The sequence below is a fragment of the Lactuca virosa genome, chromosome 1 (assembly GCF_052849685.1).
Source record: "Lactuca virosa cultivar CGN04683 chromosome 1, Lactuca_virosa_CGN04683_v6, whole genome shotgun sequence".
NCBI classification, from domain to species: Eukaryota; Viridiplantae; Streptophyta; class Magnoliopsida; order Asterales; family Asteraceae; genus Lactuca; species Lactuca virosa.
The window spans coordinates 45,696,701-45,713,837 of NC_136426.1; the positions used below are offsets into that span (position 1 = coordinate 45,696,701).

At 36.6% G+C, this 17,137-nt stretch overlaps 1 pseudogene; it reads left to right on the forward strand.

The window, feature by feature from the left end:
• The first annotated feature begins 13,769 nt into the window (after positions 1–13,769).
• Positions 13,770–17,137, forward strand: LOC145113540 (immune-associated nucleotide-binding protein 9-like; annotated as a pseudogene).

A 17,137-nucleotide genomic window follows, 5' to 3' on the forward strand; every position in this document is an offset into this window, starting at 1 on the left:
AAGAGTCTAAACTAGGGTAAAAGACCTTTTTACCCTCTCTATAACTTGACCCAAGCCAAGGCCCAAATTCCATTTAAACACCCAAGGCCTAAATATGGCCCATTTTTCCAAATTGGGCCCAAACCCTTTCATGGGCCTTAAACCAAGGTCCAAAACATTCCTAGTCCAAAAACACTTGAATTCTGATGGATCAACAAGGCCCAAAAGCATCAAGGCCTACAAGAATGCCCAAACCGGAGCCCAACGATCTGAGGCCCACTTTGCTGAGTACGCGGGGCGTACTCAGCTCGTACGCGTAGCGTACTTGCCTCAGGGCTTATACGCTAAGCGTACCTGCTTGTACGCCCAACGTACCCTCCCTCGCATACAACCAACTTCCATTTTAAGCTCTTATTCCATAAAGACTTTACACCACAACCTAGATCTGACTTCCATGAACTGATTAATCACATAAAGTTACCAATTTACGTTCATGCATGGCTAAATGAAGCTCTTAAGCTTTAAAAGGACTTAACATATGACTTAATGCATGCATGAGACCCAATACCCCATAAAGTTGGCACCTTTATGCATAAGGAACTCCCAATAAGCTTAGATCCAAAAGAATAAGTCCTTCAAACATCTTAACTCATCAATCAACCCAAAAAGGGACCCAAAAGCATGAAAATCAAGACAAGAAGAGATCTAAACATTAACAAGTCAAGATTTGAACTTGATACCTCTAGGAGCTTGCAAAGTGATTAATGATTCTGGATCTCTAAGTTCCCCACCAAGCTATGAACCTTCATCCTTCTTCAATCTCTTCAAAATGAGCAAAAACAACACCAAATTCTCCTCAATAGCTCAAATTCCCATTAATGGAGGCTAAGGGGCGATTTGTAGGGTTTTGGGGGCTTGGAGGCCGGTAAAGAGGCCAGCCCTAAAGACTTTAGGTGCTTAAATAGGGTACAACACCCTAAACTAGGGTTTCCACTAACTCCTCGTACGCCCCGCATAATCCTCGTATGTCGAGCGTACGAGGTCTTGCATCCACGACCAGTCCTTCCTAGTACGCTAAGCATACACCAGTGTATGCCTCGCACCAGTACGCCCTACGTACTAGGGTCTCCCTTAAACCCTAATGTAACACCGGATTACTGGTATGTATTTTATTTATGAATTTTATGTATTTTCTCTGGGACTTGACGAGTTGATGGCCCAACTCGTCGAGTAGAGACGGGATCCGCGAGAAGTTTAAGTGACCTACTCGACGAGTAGGGGACTGACTCGGCGAGTAGGTACTGTTTGGGTGAAACCCTAAATTTGAGGGTTTGCACCCTATTTAAAATCTTATTGCAGCCTCCATCGTCCCTTATGCTCCCAGAACACCTCATATCGAAACCCTAGCCGCTTTGAGTGATCTAAGGCCATTTTTGGTGCTTTTGGGTGGTTTGTGAAGCTTGAAAGGAAGGAAGAAGCTTGGGAATTCGAGTTGGGGCTTGTAGATCCAGAGATCTTATTCCATCTTCAGCTCAATCAAGGTAAATGCCCCCTGTTTTGGTCTTCCATTTGGTTGTTCATCCTTAGAGCTTAGATTTTGGATGCATTTAGGGCTTTCTAAGCCATTTTCGGATTTGTGAGGTGATTCATGGGGTTCTACTTTCAGATCTGAGTCATTGGAGGGGTCTCATGGCATAAAGGTGCCAACTATATGGCCATGGGAGCCCCATGCACATTGTAGAGAATCTTTTATGGATTTTTGAGCCAAAGATGTTGGATATAGTGTCTAAGTCCATAACTTTATTTGGTATGTACTTGACCCGACCCGGCATGGTCCATTTGGGTTGCATGGCATTGCAATACTTGGATAGACTAAATGAGAGAATAAGGCACTTATGATTATTAATATATTATAAGTTCTAATATATTAATAATAGTATTATTTAATTAGTATTGATCAAGTATTAATCTAGGATTAATTTGGTGATTAAAGTGAGACTAATTAAATATATAGGGTTGATTATGACAATCATCAATTCTTTTATGGTGGATTAATGATCCATGGTTTATGGGTTTGGTTATAACCATATGGAGCTCCATGGATAGTCCATGGGAGTTACAAATCCATGGGTCATGGGAAATCAAGAGTCATGACAATTAAGGGCATTCATGTGTAAACCCTAATTGTGACAACACTATAAAAGGAACCCTATGGCTAGCAAAATCATGATCTAGTGGACTTAGTGTTACTAGAGAGGGCATAACCGATTTTGAGTGCTAGAAGTATTCTCTCAAGTTATTCCAAGTCTTGTGGTGTTGTGTGAAGCATTTGAGGCACAACATTTGGGGTGCTAGGCTCACAAAGTCTTGAAGGAATCCAAACAACAACAAGGTATGTATTTCTACTAGTTTTATGTTCTATGTAATCCCCATGCCATGCTAGTTAGGAAATAACCTTGAAAAGAAATTTGCATGTATATAGAGAAAACATAGATTCAAGGTTATTAGGGTTGCATGTACACTTAGGAAGTGTTAGAATGCTCAAATCCCATCAGTGGTATCAGAGCCTAGGATTGTTTTCTGTATACTTGATGCAAAACTGCTTAAAAATCGAAAATTCTGCACTCTGACGACTGAACTCGCCGAGTCCATGGGGAGGACTCGCCGAGTCCATGAACAAATTCATTCTACTCGCCGAGTAGAATAATGCACTCGGCGAGTAGGAGCGTGTTGGGCAGTTTTTTCGACTTTTGTTGCTGGAAATGGATTAAGATCATTATCCCAATCTGTTTTGGACTTGTAAAATCTGTTTTTCAAAATGATAATGATTATGTTAACCCATTTTACATGGCTTTTATCAATTTTCAAGTATTGTATATAGTTATATGATTTCTTGAAATTGATTAACATGAATTTGTGTTCTTATGAGTTTTTAGAAGATCATAGGAATTATATGTAACCTCCATGTGTGTTTAATTCATGATCTTAATGGATATGATGGTGTCCATAACTTGTCCTCAAGTTATAGATAACCAAAAGTCACTTCTTTTAGTTATGATTAAAGAACTAAAGAGGTTTCATAAAATGAAGAGTCTTCATTTTTATGAACCATTAAAACTCATAAGTTACAAATTGAAGAGACTTGGAATAGTTTCAATTCTTGCCCTCAAGTTTTGGAATTTGAAAAGTCTTACACTCTAATACTTTAATTCCAAATTAAACCTTAGATTTTTAAAAAGTTTAAAAATCAACACTTATACTATTATTATAATTTTATTATATAGATATGTATAAGAATATGTCATTCTTACCGTTAGTAGGCCTCATTCACGAAGCCGATCTATAAGGGGGGTATAAGGTTGTTGCCTATAAAATGGTGACTTAATGGGTGTCCACTCTCACCCACCGCTTCCTTGATCGGTGGAGGGTCGTTAGCCGAACGGGTAGGATACGACTTTAAATACTCGTTAAAAGTGTAATGAATTATAAAGTAACTATACATTATAAATTCCCAATCTTAGTTACTTTAGGAAAATGTGAAATTGGTGCTAGCCTATAAAATTACACTTTGTACCTTACCAAGTCGTTAGTGGAGCGTGTGTGGTTAACCGGCACACTAACATGGACTAGTAAGAGTGGCAAAGGGTAACTTGAGTTTATTATAGATCGGTGGAGCGTGTGTGGTTAACCGGCACATCGATTAGGTAATATTGTTGAGGGTACCAAGTCAATTTGTATGGTTATTCACACCTTGTTTGTGATCCTCGGCATCCCAGTCACAAACTTGAGAGGGCACAATCGAGATTCAAACATGCCATTGAAAAGTTCAATGTATCTCAAAAGATCTAGGAGTTTCAAAACCAATAAAACCTAATAATAAAATATTTCGTTCTTATGGTGGAAATTGGTAAATCGTCATTTACCTACCTTCAAATATTTTATAGTATGGATTACGGCATCCCTCTTCCAACTATAAATAGTTTGTTGGATCCTAGCCTTAATATTTCATTTGGGTGAATTATTAAGGATTCCTAATCTAATGAAACTTGTCTTTCTTTCCTTTCAGATGTCTTCCAACAATGCTTCTGGCTCAAACCCAACAGGCTCCTTTTCCCTTATGAACTTGTGTGGTAAGGTCATCTTTGATGGATCTAATTTCAATGAGTGGATCAGAAACATCAGAATGATTACCCGCTATGAGGACAAAGAATATGTCCTCGATAGGGAGCTTAAGGTTGTGAGTGAAGCCACTGCTACTCCTGAAGAGTTTGCGGAGTTTGTTGCACATGAAAAGGATGCTACTAAAGTAGCATGCATCATGATGGCCACCATGACTCCTGAACTTCAAAAATCCTATGAAGATTTCTACCCCTATGAGATGCACCTGGATCTGATGGAAAGGTACCATCAGAGCGCGCGTCAGGAGAGGTATGAAATCATCTCCTCCATGATAACCGCAAGGATGAAGGATGGTGAACCCATCACCGGTCACTTGCAGAAGATGCAAAGGTTCGTTGACCGGTTGCTGAAGCTAAATGTTGACTTTCCTGAGGAAATGGCGATTGACATCATTCTCCATTCCTTACCTCCAAGTTATGATCAGTTTCGTATGACTTATCATATGAATAAGGAGGAAGTTACACTTAGAAAACTTCAAGGACTCTTAAGGACAGCTGAAAATGGCCTTAAGGGTAAAGCGGTTGCTACTTCTACTCCTTCAACAGCCCCTGTTCTGGCTATTGGGCAGGGAAAGGGTAAGAAGAGGAAAAACCCTTCGAAGGGTACCAAGGGTAAGACTCTTGATGGTTCCTCTTCAAGTGGGACAAAGAAAGGTCACATTACTCCTTCTTCAAACCCAAAGGAAGCACAATGCTTCTATTGCCAGGATAAGGGACACTTCAAGCGAAGCTGCCCTAAATATCTGCAAGATCTAAAGGATGGGAAGGTTAAACCTACCCATGCAGGTATTTACACAATATTGTCTAATAACTCATCTAATGCTAATTCTTGGGTGCTTGATACAGGTTGTGGTATTCACATCTGTACTGATTTGCAGGCACTAAGAAGAAGTGAGCAAGTGGAGCACGGGAAGATAAACTTAGTCATGGGCAACAGGAAAGCATCACCTGTTACCAAGATAGGAGTTTATTCTTTATTGCTTAATAATAGGTTAATGTTAGATTTGAATAAGTGTTGTTACTCGCCCGAAATGGCGAGAAATATTATTTCTTTTCATGGCTTGTACAAACAAGGTTTTTCATTTTCATTTGATAATAAAAATGGTGCTATTAATGTTTATTACAATGATGTATTTTACTTTAAAGCATTACCTGGGGGTATGCCTTAGAGACTGCCGCCCATATCCTTAATCTAGTCCCTACTAAAAAGGTTGCCAAAACACCTCACGAGATGTGGACTGGGAAAGTTCCCAATTTGGACCACATCAAGATTTGGGGTTGTGAAGCTTTCGTGAGGCGTGAGACTCATGATAAGCTTGAACCTCGAAGTGAGAGGTGTATTTTCATCGGCTACCCACAGAGATCCTTTGGTTACCTCTTCTACAGACCCAGTGATAATGTGGTTTTTGTAGCAAGAAGAGGAGTCTTTCGTGAGAGAGAATTCATAAGCCAAGGGGACAGTGGGAGGCAAATTGACATTGAAGAGCTTCAAGAGTCAAGTGGTGAAGGAACCTCAAATGCTATCGACCAACCTGAGGAGGAAACTCCTGTTGATCCGATAGATGAGTCTGTACCTCCAAGACGTTCCACTAGGGTGAGGAACACACCTGATTTTTATTATGGTTATCACATCACCACTGAAGGTGATACATTTATTAGTGATAGTACACTAATAGATTTGGATGAACCTAATAATTACAGGGAAGCCATGGCAGGCCCTGAGTCTGCTAAATGGAAGGAGGCTATGGACAGCGAGATTCAGTCCATGTATGACAATCAAGTTTGGAACTTGGTTGACAATGTACCAGGTCGTAAGACAATTGGGTGCAAATGGATCTTCAAGAAGAAGACTGACATGGATGGGAAGGTACATACTTACAAAGCGCGACTGGTTGCGAAGGGCTTTACTCAAACTCCGGGAGTTGACTATGATGAGACCTTCTCACCAGTAGCTAAGATTAAGTCTATTAGAGTATTGTTAGCCATAGCTGCATTTCATGATTATGAAATATGGCAAATGGATTTCCTTAATGGAAAGTTGGCTGAGGATGTTTACATGGCTCAACCAGAGGGTTTTGTCGATACAAGATACCCTAATAGAGTGTGTAAGCTTGATAAATCCATTTATGGATTGAAACAAGCATCTCGCAGATGGAATCTTTGCTTTGATGAGAAAGTCAAAGAGTTTGGCTTTTCTAGGAGTGAGGATGAGTCTTGTGTGTATGTCAGGGCTAGTGGGAGCATAGTTAGCTTCTTGGTGTTGTATGTGGATGACATACTTCTCATAGGAAACGACGTCCAAACCTTGCAGGAGGTTAAGTCCTGGCTTGGGAAGTGTTTCGCTATGAAGGACCTTGGGGAAGCTGCCTATATCCTAGGGATAAGGATATTAAGAGATAGGAGTAAGAGACTAATTGGACTTAGTCAAAGTACTTATGTGGATAAGGTACTGAAGAGGTTCAGTATACAAGATTCCAAGAAAGGAGAATTACCAATCCAGAATAATGCCAAGCTGAGTAAGACTTAGAGTCCGAGTACAGAGGCTGAGATAGCTAAGATGATTCATATACCATATGCTTCCGCTGTGGGCTCAATCATGTATGCTATGACCTGTACTCGCCCTGATGTGGCCTTTGCTTTGAGCATGGTCAGTAGATATCAAGGGAACCCTGGCAAGGCACACTGAACAGCGGTAAAGAACATTCTCAAGTATCTGCGGAGGACTAAGGATTGGGTCCTTACCCTCGGAGGCAGTGATGACTTGAGAGTGGAAGGATATAGCGATGCTAGCTTCCAGACTGATAGGGATAATTTCCGCTCTCAGTCAGGCTGGGTCTTTATCCTAAATGGAGGGGCAATTACTTGGAAAAGTTCCAAGCAGGAGACAGTAGCTGATTCTACTTGTGAATCAGAGTACATAGCAGCAAGTGAAGCAGCAAGTGAAGCAGCTAAGGAGGCGATATGGCTAAAGAACTTCATCGGAGACCTTGGAGTTGTACCAGCTATAAAAGAGCCAATGGAAATTTTCTGTGACAGCGAAAGTGCGGTTGCTTTGGCTAAGGAACCGAGAGATCACGGGAGATCTAGGCACATTGACAGAAAATACCATTTCATCAGACATCGAATAGAAGAAGGACTCCTCGTGACTAAGAGGGTATCATCAGATGAGAACCCGGCAGATCCCCTCACGAAGGGACTGAGCAGGGTTAAGCATTTACAGCATGCGAGGCGCATTGGGCTGAAGGATGATACTAGTTTCAATAATTAGATTCCTGAGACTTGTAAAATGTAATTGACATTTGATGATAAATAAAAGTTGTTATTTATTTATGAGTAAGGTGTTACTATCTTGTGTTGATTGTTTACTATGTTTCAATTTTGCATGTTTTTACTTCCAGAATAATTATGTTATTATTCAAACCATCCACAGTCAGTCAAACTTTGGAAGTAAGTATTGATTTAAGACTGTCATGAATTTGGCTTATATGATTTGTCTGAAAGTGCTTTGGACAATGCAATGGTTGCTACAACATTCATGAGTACTCATAAGGGCTGAGTATTGGATCCAACCCACGCTCACTTGCATCACTTCATGGAATTTATCTCGAGTGATCGTGAGACGGTAATATCATATAAATCTTCAAACCTAGAGATATGAGTTGTTGACTATGAGTTGGTTATTCATTGATTGTACGAAAACGCATTGGTAACTCGATGTTATAAAACGTGCCTTTGTGAATAATTCAACAAGTAGTTAGTACAAGCATATCAGTCGAAGTTTATCTGTTCCTTCTAGAAATAGAAGCGATATCTGGGCCCCTCGATGATTTGGTTTTGACCTATGTACCGGGCCCCGTCAGAACCTAATTGATGTGTTCAATTTAGTTCTATGTCGAAACAAATCAGAGATCGAGAAACAAATGCTGGACAATAAGTAAGACCATGTTCCATGTGTTTGTCCGGCTGATATCATGAGAACAGAGGATTATATGATCACTTATCTTAAATGGCGTATCATCATCATCTCAGTTCCGAGAGACTTTGAAAGAGCTACGATTGCTAGTCGGATTTTGAAGTCATATTTGCAAATATAGTTATTAGACTTATCCAAGTGGGAGACTGTTGGATATAGTGGCTAAGTCCATAACTTTATTTGGTATGTACTTGACCCGAGCCGGCATGGTCCATTTGGGTTGCATGACATTGCAATACTTGGATAGACTAAATGAGAGAATAAGGCACTTATGATTATTAATATATTATAAGTTCTAATATATTAATAATAGTATTATTTAATTAGTATTGATCAAGTATTAATCTAGGATTAATTTGGTGATCAAAGTGAGACTAATTAAATATATAGGGTTGATTATGACAATCATCAATTCTTTTATGGTGGATTAATGATCCATGGTTTATGGGTTTGGTTATAACCATATGGAGCTCCATGGATAGTCCATGGGAGTTACAAATCCATGGGTCATGGGAAATCAAGAGTCATGACAATTAAGGGCATTCATGTGTAAACCCTAATTGTGACAACACTATAAAAGGAACCCTATGGCTAGCAAAATCATGACCTAGTGGACCTAGTGTTACTAGAGAGGGCATAACCGATTTTGAGTGCTAGAAGTATTCTCTCAAGTTATTCCAAGTCTTGTGGTGTTGTGTGAAGCATTTGAGGCACAACATTTGGGGTGCTAGGCTCACAAAGTCTTGAAGGAATCCAAATAACAACAAGGTATGTATTTCTACTAGTTTTATGTTCTATGTAATCCCCATGCCATGCTAGTTAGGAAATAACCTTGAAAAGAAATTTGCATGTATATAGAGAAAACATAGATTCAAGGTTATTAGGGTTGCATGTACACTTAGGAAGTGTTAGAATGCTCAAAACCCATCAAAAGACCCCATGCATGTGCACCAAGTTTGGAACTTTACGTATAAAATGGACATTAGGAGGCCAGCTCTATGGTTTTGACATGTTAAGACCCATTTAAATCGATTGTATAGTAAGGGTCAAGAAGGGACTTGACGAGTTGTTCTTGGAACTCGGCGAGTCGGTGTGTAGTGACCACTAAATCCCTTCTGTGGTTGGACTAGTGGTTCGGGAAGGAAGTCCCGTAAATGTTTAGACTCGTAAAGGGACCTGGGAATCATGGGACTCGACGAGTGTATGAACAGACTTGGCGAGTCCAAGGCAATCTCCCAACCTTTGAAGATGGACTCGACGAGTTGTTCATACAACTCGGCGAGTCATAGACTGGACATGTTCTTATGAGGGATATGAACTCGCCGAGTTGAAGGAAGAACTCGGCGAGTCGGATGAAGATGGTCCCGATGGTTTGAATGAAGGAGAACTCGACGAGTTCTCGCAAGGCTCGACGAGTGGTGATGGGGTTGGATCGGGTTATTGGAGCATGGACTCGACGAGTTGGTAGACCAACTCGGCGAGTCAGGTCAACTGGGCGTTGACTTTGACCAATGTTGACTTGCCTGGTTTTGGTATTGACCCTGGTTGGGTTGTACGTTCGGTTTGATGACTTGAAGGTTGTCGTGTAGGGATTGAGGAGTTGAGGAGGGCCGACCTTCGCGCCGAGGACAGTTCAGACACTACACGACATCGAGGTGAGTTACCTTCCAGTAGCGGTGGGTCTACGACCACAATGTCGGCCCACCAGTAGGAGTTGTATGTTGGATGATTGTCTTTGTGATATTCATCTAGGTTTGCTACTACCTGTTATGTTTATGTGCTAGCATGATATGATGTTACGTGATGATGGTAGTAGTAGGGGGAAAATAGTCCCTAAGTTACCGGGCGATAGGGCCGAAGGGGTAGCTTAGTACCCAGCTATGTTAGATTATGATTACGTGACTGTATGTGATGGACCGGTCGAGAGGACCGAAGGGGTAGGCCAGCACCCAGAAATGCTAGGCGAGGTCACCGGTCGAGAGGGCCGAAGGGGTAGGCCAGCACCCAGAAATGCTAGGCAAGGTCATCGGTCGAGAGGACCGAAGGGGTAGGTCGGGCACCCAGATATGCCTGGCAGTATGTATGTCATGTGTTTGTATGGTATATGGTATGATGGGGGAACTCACTAAGCTTCGTGCTTACAGTTTTTAGTTTTGTTTCAGGTACCTCTTCAGCGAAGGGGAAGGAGTCGGCGCGGTAGCTGCACATCATACACACATTGGATTCCGCATTATGAGATTTCTTGGGATTGTACTCTGACATCGTCACTACTTTTATGATATGATTTTCAGACATGATATTATGGTTTTTTACGAAATGATATGACTTCATGATATTTTCTTATGAATGTTTTCTATGTTGTATACCAAAAATCGAAATTTTTGGACTTGAAAAATGGGATGTTACACCTAATATACTCCGAAGGCCATAACTTCCTCATTATAAATCTGATTCCGACAATCCTTATATCCATGAAAAGGTAATGAGAATCTCTACGCTTTTATCAACTCATACCTGCCATAAAATTTCCCGATCAAAAATCTAATTTCCATAAAAGCTCGAGCTGACACTTTACCAAATTACCCCTTGGCTCTAAAACACAAACCGAACACCCAGATCATCTAAATTACGTCACCCACATCCAAATGGGAAACGATTTGGGACAGGGCATTACATAATGTTATTTCAAATAGTTTATTAATATATTCATTTATGTCTTCTGTTAGTTTCTTGTGTTATAACTAATACATATGTCTATTAACTAATGTTGTTTTTATTTCATAGCTAACATGGGTCATGGTCAACAATGTTTCGAATGTACTTCCCATTTTACCATAAGAACTCTATTATCTAACATTCTAATGGTATGATACATTTCTTTTCATCTTAGCTTTTGCTACTATATATGTTAGTTAAAATAGTATGATTGTATATCTTTTTAGTTATAGTTTTATCGCTTTACTTTCTAAATTCATTACTAACAACCAAACACCGACACGTGAAATGGACTAAATTCATTACTAACATCCAAACAACGACACATGAAATGGACAATATTACATATTGTTTGATGACATGAGAGCCACAAATTCATCAACAATAAATCGAGATTCTTATATAAATTTATCATTTAGAAAGCAAAATTTAAAAAGAAAGACTTCAAATATATCTCGTATACCCAGTTCTTACTTAACCTCATAAGAAGACTTAAACGATCAACAAATTCATGAAGAATTAATTTTAGGTGTCTCAAAAGGTAATATTCATAAAACTATAATGCTACTTTTTTTAATTTGTGATTCAAATAAGTATTTAAAAATTTGTGAATTATAACACCTATTTACAATATGTCAATAGTGTTTTTAATAGTATAGATTCAACTACCTACTTATTTTTCAATTCGTTTGTATTTATTTTAAAAGTTTACTTTAAAAAATGTTTAATGTTTATACCTTAATTTTCAACATCATTATTTAAAGTATGTCAATAGTTTTTTTTATTAGTATAGATTGAATTAATTAGTTATTCATTCTATCATTTGTATTTACATAAAATTATTTATTTTAAAAAATATTTAATATTTACACATTGATGTTAAACTTTTTAATAAACTCGTATAGTACACCAGTCTCACACCTATTATTTATATAAAATGTTCTAAATGTAATTATCAGTTATTAAATGTGTAAAATTATAATAAATATGAAAATTTCATCTATACATCGGTAAACTTTCATAATTACCTCTATATTTTGTAAAATTTCAAATTACGTATATATCCTTATAAAACCTATAAACTCACATATATACTTCAATACTTAGTCTAATCGTGATTGTTATATTAAAAAATAAATAAAAACACCATGTTTATATTGATTTTTTGTTATTAAGAAAATAATTAACTTGTAACATTACAATATTATCATTCTCTCACATTGCTATTCTCAATCTATTTACTTTATGAATCCTTAGAAAATATTAACATTTACATTGAAAGTAGTTTTTATCTGAAGAACCAGAGGAAGAACAAAACTGTTTAAAAGAGAATAATTATAGGCCTTCTAAATCGATTGTAGGAGATGAAATATATACAATCAATAGGTTTGCTAATCGATTATGTAGAATATGAAGCTACAAAGCATTATGTCGTGAATAAGGAGATCGATTATGAAAGAGATTAATTCCAAATGGGTATTTTAGTAAATTAGTTATAATATAATTTAAATATATTGTTTATTTCCATCCATTTTATGTTTTAAATTCACAACAGATAATTATAATATTTGTATATAACTTTGCGACCAAAGCTTGTCGGTTTTTATCAATTATACACGTTAATTTGTATTATTTTATTTTCACTTTTTATACAATAATACATAAAATTTGATCCATATTTGTTAATTATCTATAATAAAGTCATAAAAGTATTGAAAAACTATTTTAAGTTAAAAAAATTAGTTTATTTATATTTTAGTTTATTTTAGCAGTTTGTACGTTAAAAAACAGACAATCTTCTTCTTTCAGACTGCAAACGTTTGATCCACATCTTCTACTGCAGATGTGGTCCGCAGACTGCAAAGATTTTGTCTTAGAAAAAAAACAAACAACACCTATGGGTGGCCCGCCATGGACATAGCGAGAGGAGAGAATAGAGAAACTTGGATGGTGGGATCTCATTGGCTGTAACTTTTTCTTTAATTTTTTTTTCCAAAATAAAACTTATTAAATTAACACGACGTTACAATTTGGATGCTACCATTTTCTCTGATGTACATGGCTTCATAAAATTCGACATGACATAAAAAAAATCTAATGTTGCAACATACGGCTTCCTTTACACCGTGAAACCAAATAAAAAAGGACTAGACTAAAAACTACGAACCCAAAACCGTTGGCTCAAAATTAAATAAATAAATCATTTTGTCCCGAAAACCAAACCGCCATTGTGCATCTTTATTCCAATCTTCCATGCACAAACGCGGAAACTGAAATCTAATTCTCGTTGGATCGTGAATCATTTTATCGGGAAACAATTCGTCATTGAAATTTGGAAACTAAATCATCAATAATTTCTGCCATTGCCATAATAATGAAACTGCATCGTGATATAAGGGTTATCGAGTTTCCCAATTGTTTTCTTAAACCACGCTTCAATCTTACGTCTCTTGATGTTGAACTTCATTTAAGGTAATTGATATCTCAAATATATTCAAATTCACCAAACAAAGTTCTTATTTTGTCTGCTCTGATCGGTTTTATGATTTCTTATTATATGAAATTGATTTTGGATGTGGATTTTTCAATTTTGGTTGTTCATGAAGTTTTCAATCAACTAAATTCTATCGGCCAACCCATAATCACAATACTATTGTTACTCCAGGCTTGTACATCAATCTAGTTACATGGTTTTTGTAGGGCGAGTCAATGTAATTTTTACAGTCATAGGTTTTGGTCTATATTGTTTTCCAGTAGAGCACATGCTGAGCAAGAGCACATGAGCAAGAGCACATGACACATAATGCTTTATAAGCCTAGTAGTTATTTACATATCTATAACAATGTTGTACACCTTTTTCATTATAATCATGCCATTGAAACTGACATTAAGTTTGTTAACAATAGGTATTCAATATTGTATGATGGGGATATATTCATTTGAAGAAGATTGTGGGTTTATTTTATCTAGAACTCTTGTTTTGGTTGGAAAGACTGGAAATCAGAAAAGTGCTACTGGAAATAGCATTCTTGGAATGCAGATGTTCACATCAAAGAACAGTTCATCTGCTGTAACAACTACTTCTGAGTTGAAAACAATTGCACTGAAAGATGGCCCGACTCTTAGGTGTTGTTTGTTTTTTATGAGCCAAAATTTTTGCAGTTTGCGGACCATATATGTAGACCTCTGCAGTAGAAGAGGTGGACCAAACGTCTGCAGTCTGAAAAAGAAAAATTGTTTGTTTTTTTAACATCTGCAAACTACTAAAATAAACTAAAATCTAAATAAACTGATTTTTTAAACTTCAAAGTGATTTTTAAATATTTTTATGACTTTGTTATAAATAATTAACAAATCCAGATCAACTTTTATGTATTATTGTATAAAAAGTGAAAATAAAATTAGTACAAATTAACGTATATATTTGATAAAAAACAATAATTTTGGTCGCAAAGTTATACCTAAAGATTGTAATTAGGAATCAAAGAATTTGATACATAAATGGAATAAATGGATGGAAATAAACTTCGATTTTTTCAATTAAATCAATTAAAAACGTGCCATAAGTAATTTTCCAAGAAATTGACGATACTGTATTAAATAATGTTTTATAAAATTTGGCACAAAAAATATAAGAATATATTATGATTTTTTTCTCATATTTATATAAAAAACTTCAACGAACATTATTGTAATAAATTTTTATTTATAAATTTGTCAAAAATATATTGTTTGTGTCGTCGAACTTTTTTTTAAAGTTTTATAATTTTTTTTTCAAATTGTTTATCACTAATAAAGTTGGAATAAATATAAATTAAAAAAACTAAAAAAAGAAAGATATATGTGTTTTTTTAGGCTAGAAGATGTTAGAAGACTTTGGTCCACATCTGTGCCAAGAAAAGGGCGCGCACACATTTTTAAGTCTGCAGTCTTCAAAAAAACAAACAGTGCTGATATCTGCGCGTGGTCTGCGCGGCGCAGACACAAGAGGCCAAGAAGATCTACAGACAAAAAACAAACAACATCTTAGTGTGATTGATACTCCTGGTATATACATTGACTAAGTAACAAAATTATACTAATTGTGACAAGTCTAGCTTCTACAACTAGTTTTCTTATTCAGTTTAGTATTATATTGTTTGTTTTAGACTTTAAACACTTGTACTCTTGCAGGACTGTTTGATTATTCACTTGATTGTGAGTTTATCAAGAAGGAGATTATGAGTTGCATGGATATGGCCACCATTGATGCCTTTCTAGTTGTCATCTCAATTCACAGTCACTTTTCAAATGATGGTGGTTGTCGAGGCCAACAAAATTAATAACCCTAAATCTTTTACACTAAAATAGTGTATAGTGGTAAAGGGATCGAATCCACGGAGATTGGTTCAATTTTATAACTTTATGAAAAATCTTTTTGTAAAATTACTTGTAAAATGACAATAAATTGAAAAAAAAAGGGGGGGGGGGTTTGGTCTTTTGAAATACTTGAAATAAACTAGAATTAAACTAAGATTTAAATATACAATTTCAACAAAAATAAGAGTTTGATGTAGAATCAATAAGGGAAGGATGGTTGACTTAAGGTTTCCTCACTTTGACTTTTGATGAACATATCATTAGAATCCAATGGTGCAATACCTATTTTAAATCCTTAATTTGGCTATAGTAATCCAAGAAGCTTAAGATTACCTAGACTTTTCTTAGTTGTTAAAATGGTTAGAGAAGCTCATAACAATTTCCTTACTCAAAGTCACAATTTTCATTAAGCATGCAATTAGTGAAAGTCAACTAGCATTAAGAACCAAAAAGTCACCAAATCCAAGAGGAGTTAAATGTTTTCACTACCATGTTGGAGAAAATGCTTTTATGATTGTGTGAAGCAAAACTAACACAAAAATCATTTGTTGCTTACTAATTTGAGGATCCTTTACTTAATCAAGAAATTAGCCAACTAATCACCACAAACACATTTAAACTCATGAATAAAAACATACAAGTAGTGATAATATGTTAAAACACAAAACATTCTCATAAAGATTTAAGAACAAGTTCATGGATTCTTCAACATTCAACAAAATTCAAAGGATTCCACAAAAGTCAACCAAGTTTTGTTTAGCCAAGCATGGCTAAACTCAAAGAAACAAAGTTAGAAAAGATTGTACTAAACATTTAAAAAGAATCAAGAGATGAAAAGATGATGTTCTTGAGGTGTTATTGGCCTTCCAAAGTCTTCAAAACTCCAGAGAAAATGCCATAAAATCGGATGCCCAAGAGTGTAGAAAAGTGGCACACCAACCTTCCCTATATAGCCTTCTAACTGAAATTCCGAAACTGCACCTGTTGAGCCTTGCGCGACCCGCGTGCTGTTGCGCGGGTGGTGCCTGATATGGGATTCTTTGAGTTTTGGGCCTCCACAGCTTAGCCCACTTGGCCCAGTTCGAGTCCAAACAGCTTCTAGCCCATTTTTCTTTAAGTTCACTTCATTTTAAGCCCAATTTGGCTTCTCCAAATGATCCATAGCTCGTAATCTCGCCCGATTAATAATCTTCACACGCTCGAATATTCTTCCGGTTCTTGCAAATTCAAACTTCATTTTCTCCAAGCCTTCAAATAATCATCAAGCCCGCTCCATGCATCAACTCCATTATTATAAAGCCCAAGATCCTTGACATCCTCTAAGTCCAATCGCTTCCTAAAGATCCCACTCCGCTAATCTCCTTAAAATCTGCAATTAAGCTCACAAAACTAGAAAGTACTCGAAATGGTCATAAAATAACAAAAAGGAAAATATGCATGAAAATTAACTAAATTATGGATGAAATATAAACTATAAAAAGAAGTAAATAAAATGAAACTATCAAATGATGAAAAAGTTGTGATAAGTAGGTTGCTCACATTGTTTGGAAGAAAAATTTACAATTACGTGATTATAGTTTTCACTAGTGGAGATGAACTTGAATGTGGTGGCAAAAGTTTGTCAGATTTTTTACGTGACTTTCCCAAGGCACTACATGTAATGTGTCCACATAAGCCAATATATTAAATTCCTATGTTTGTCTTTCCTTATTAACAATCATTAATTTATTGTTTCAGGAAACCCTTCGCATGTGTGGGAATCGGTGTGTTCTTTTCGACAACAAGACAATTGATCCAACTAAGAGATTAAATCAATTATAGAAGCTTCTTTTTCTTGTATACACGGTATCAGAAAATAATGAAGGAAAGCTATATATCAATGAGTTATTTAATGAATTGAAGGTGAAACTACGTTTTATTATTGCCAAATAA